At 45.8% G+C, this 4,517-nt stretch overlaps 1 long non-coding RNA gene across 1 annotated transcript; it reads right to left on the bottom strand.

The window, feature by feature from the left end:
• Nucleotides 1-674: 674 nt before the first annotated feature.
• On the bottom strand, nt 675-4,244 carry LOC144669918 (uncharacterized). Its single transcript, XR_013573798.1, has 3 exons — nt 4,070-4,244; nt 2,026-2,233; nt 675-1,314 (listed from the first exon to the last, which is right to left on the bottom strand). It is a non-coding gene; the product is annotated as an uncharacterized LOC144669918 (long non-coding RNA).
• Nucleotides 4,245-4,517: the final 273 nt, after the last annotated feature.

Below are 4,517 nucleotides of genomic sequence, written 5' to 3' on the forward strand. Positions count from 1 at the left end.
AGTTATTGATTAATCACAGGGATCAATCTCTTTCAATTAAGAATAGCACAGGAAAACCCCCAGTAGTGGAGGGCTTTTAAAACCACAGCTCCAAAATCACCCACATAAAATAAAAACGGAAAGTTCTGGAAAACCTCCGCAGCTCCGGCAGCCACTGTGGAGAGAGAAACCGAGTTAGCGCCTCGAGTCTGTATGACTCTTCTCCAAAACTGGGTTCAGTTCGGAAGAAGTCATATTGGACTCAAAACGTTAACTCTGTTTCCCTCTCCGCAGTGGCTGCCGGAGCTGCGGAGTTTTTCCAGAACTTTCCGTTTTCATTTCGGGCTTCCAGCATCTGCAGTATTTTGCTTTCACTCTAAAGTCGCTGTTTCCCTTGAACATGCTGCACTCGCTGTTTGAGACTCAGGTCTCAAGTTATTCATATACTACAACCCAAAATGTCGCTTCCTGAAAGAAATCTATTTAATTTGTGTTGTCTGAACTGAGCATACCACAGTCACCCTGGATACAAGCGCACATTGTGTGATTTTTTTTTTTACCTTATTAAAACTAGCTGCACTCCAGTGGCCTTGGGACAACCTGCAGTCTGAGACATTTAAAGAAAGAAAAACATGCCTTTTTCACCACCTCAGGACATCCCCAAAAGTGCTTTACAAGCATTGATGTACCTTTTGAAGTGCTGTCACTGTTATAATGTGGGAAACACAGCAGCCAATCTGTGCTCCCACAAACAGCAACGAGATAAAGCGCAAATAATCGGTTTCAGTGATGTTGGTTAAGGGATGAACATTAACCAAGAGAGAGTACTCTCCTGCTCTTTCTTCATATGGTGCTGTAGGATCTTTCAAAACGGCCCAAGAGTACAAACAGGGCCACGGTCATAATATTTAAGCTTCTAACCCTGCTTCACCCTTAAGATCAGTTGGATGCCTGCATTTCCACCAATGCAAGCAGCAGCAGACAACCCCTCTCCAGTCATGTCCAGCAGTGAAAGGACCTTTAATTGGCAGGAGAGGCCAAGACACCTGATGACCATCAGCCCAGCGATGACCTTTGACCCATCGACGACCATTGTTCCAGCAATGACCTTTGACCCATCGACGACCGCTGACCCAGCGATGACGGCACTGGCCTCAGGGTTGTGCCTGCAGTGGGTTTCCATGGTCACCATTGCAGTATCCACGTAGGCAGCAGGGAGGCTGGTACCGCCAGAGACTGTGTCGGTGTAGAGTGTAGTAATGAAGCAGGTCTGTCAACAACAGGGCCACAACACAGAGACCGTACACACAGACTGCAGTCATTGATCCGTAATTGCTGGGGGGGATGGGGGTTGGTGGGAGTGGGGAAACAGAGAAATAAGAGTAACTGTAATACAGAGTTTGAAAATCTCACCAACTCAATCTCAATCACAGAGTCAAACAGCAATAAAGCAACCTCTCCTATTTCGGCTCATCTATTTGGTGCAATGGTCATTAACCACTGAGGCTCAGTCCCCAGTCTGTGCTTAGTCAGCTGACCTCAGCCATAGCAACAAAGGCAAGATATCTGGTGTCTGTGCCCCAGGGTTATAGACAGACTCTCACCCCCATGCTCATAAACACTTGCACTTTCCAACAGGAGGTTACTAATGGGCCGAATGGTCATATTCCCACCAGGCAGCGTACAGGAGCAGTAGCATTGGTGGAATTCCACCTCCCACATCTCGGAGGCCACTTGTTGCAGCTCAGCATCTGCCAACTCAGCAATGGGCTGGCAATTGAAAAGCTTCCACAAACGGGATGGTCAAATGATCATCCTTCTACCCGCCCGCCCACCACTACCTGCTGCTGCTCACCTTCCTAGTCCTGTTCAACACCACCCATTTTCCTTTTAACTGGGGGGGGCCCTTGTAGATGCCCTGGCACTAAAGACCCTCTTCCAAAGCCATCACTGGCTAGATCGCAGTCCTGCTAACCCGGTCTATGACCCCCTCACCTCTGAATCAACCAGCACTCGCACTTGGATACATCCCATGCTCATACTCACACAGAGCTCGTTGTGGGTGCAGTCTGGTTGATTTTCATTGTGCTCTGAAACTGAGACTCATTGCAGCAATATTTCAGGGTTTGGTTGCTCTGATGACAGCAGTAGACGCGATTCTGCTCCTCATTAAGCCGCGGACAGTGGAATCCAGAGTGATGCATTTCTGCAGCATCCAGGTACGGCTCACAGGTTCTGTACTTAAAAGCAGAAACTGGACAGAGAAAGGTATTGTCAGGACATCATATGTTGTGACTTCAGATCAATAGCATTACAATGTGACGATGATTCAGGGCAACAGCACAGCCAGGTACAGAAGACTTTGAATATTTTCAGAAAATGGGCCAACAGATGGCAGGTGCAATTTGATAATCCAGAAATAATTAACCATAAAACTTAATTTTCCTCTCTTCCAGTCTCTTCTATATCCTCCCCTCCTCATTGCAGGTACACACTCCAGCTGGTGTACACTCCAGCTCTGATATTTTACCCAAGTGCCTATTTTAATGCATTAACTAGACAGACAGACAATGCGGTCTCCTCTACATTGGAGAGACCAAACGCAGACTGGGTGACCGCTTTGCGGAACACCTTCGGTCTGTCCGCAAGCATGACCCAGACCTCCCTGTCGCTTGCCATTTCAACACCCCACCCTGCTCTCATGCCCACATGTCTGTCCTTGGCCTGCTGCAATGTTCCAGTGAAGCTCAATGCAAACTGGAGGAACAGCACCTCATCTTCCGACTAGGCACTTTACAGCCTTCCGGACTTAACATTGAGTTCAACAATTTTAGACCATGAACTGTCTCCTCCATCCCCACCCCCTTTCCGATCCCCCTTTTTTCCAATAATTTATATAGATTTCTCTTTTCCCACCTATTTCTATTAGTTTTAAATTTATTTCCATCCATTGTTTATTCTCCACTTTTTGGCCCATTTCGATCCCTTCCCCCACCCCACCCCCACTAGGGCCCTCTGTCACTTGCTCGTCCTGCTTTCTACCCTTAATGTCACCATTAGCACATTCCTTAGATAATATCACCACCTTCAACACCCCTTTGTCCTTTTGTTTGTGACATCTTTGGCAATCTCTTCTTTGCCTCCACCTATCACTGGCCCTCTATCCAGCTCTACCTGTCCCACCCCCCTCAACCAGCTTATATTTCACCTCATTTCTATTTTTCTTTAGTTCTGACGAAGAGTCATACGAACTCGAAACGTTAACTGTGTTCTTCTCCGCAGATGCCGTCAGACCTGCTGAGTTTTTCCAGCTATTTTTGTTTTTGTTTGAGCAAGTGTCTTTGACTTGTCGAGGAAATCACTAATGGCCCCTATCCTGTCCTGAAGCAGTTACTTTACCAACTTCCCAGCATCAGTGAGTGGACAGTGATGAGGATTAAGGGCAGTGCCATCCAATGGACAAAGGGTAGAACTCTCACTTTGAGCCAGAAGGTTATAATCTCGGCTGATATACTCCCAGTGCAGTACTAAGAACGCACTGCACTGTCAGAGATGCCGTCTTTTAGATGAGACATTAAACCCAGACCCTAACTGCCCTCTCGGGTGGACATGACAGATCCCATGGGTTTATTCAAAGAAGAGTAAGGAAGTTCTCCCCAGTGTCAATATAATTATATATTAATTACATTTAATTGTATGCAGTTGGTGGGCATTAACTGGTGATTTACTTAGATCCCTATAGACACAGACTGAAGCTGTGGTTGTTGGGTTAGGAGGCATACGCTTGTAATGTGTAACTCTGTAAGTAAATATAAAACTGTGTAAAGATTGGCTCCAGTTCTATGCTTCGCCAACTGGTTTTCTGGAATATAACATTGGCTAATACTTACCCCTTATTCGATATCACTAAAACAGGTTATCTGGTTATTTATCACATTGCAGTTTGTGAGGGTTTTGCTGTATGAAAATTGGCTGCTGCATTTCTTACATTACAGCAGTTTTAAAAAGCACTTCATTGACTGTAAAACGCTTTGGGGTATCCTGAGGTTATTAACGATACTCTATAAATGCAATTTCTTTCTTTACATACCTGTTGCCAGTAACTCACACAGCAGCAGAACAGTCAGGAGTTGGCTGGAGCGTGACATTGTAGCATCCACAACCTGGACCTCTAATTGTCATCCTAAGGGATGGTGTTTGTGCCTTAAAACAAAGTACACCATTTATTTCCAGTCCAACATCTCAACTCTTCCTTCTGCTACTTATCTCTTTGGTGAGACCCTCCCACTGCCCAGAGTTACACAGACAAAAGAGGGAGAAAGAAAGGTAGAGACAGAGAGAAAGAGAGAGACAGAGAGAAGAGAGAGAGAGAGAGACAGAGAAGAGAGAGAGAGACAAAGAAAGAAAGAGAGAGAGACAAAGAAAGAGAGAGAGAGAGACAGAAAGAAAGAGAGAGAGAGAGGACAGGCAGAGACAAAGAGAAAGAGACTTAGAGACAGAGAGAAAGACAGAGACAGAGAGGCAGAGAGGAAGAGAGA

The sequence above is a fragment of the Cetorhinus maximus genome, chromosome 30, assembly GCF_964194155.1.
Source record: "Cetorhinus maximus chromosome 30, sCetMax3.hap1.1, whole genome shotgun sequence".
NCBI classification, from domain to species: Eukaryota; Metazoa; Chordata; class Chondrichthyes; order Lamniformes; family Cetorhinidae; genus Cetorhinus; species Cetorhinus maximus.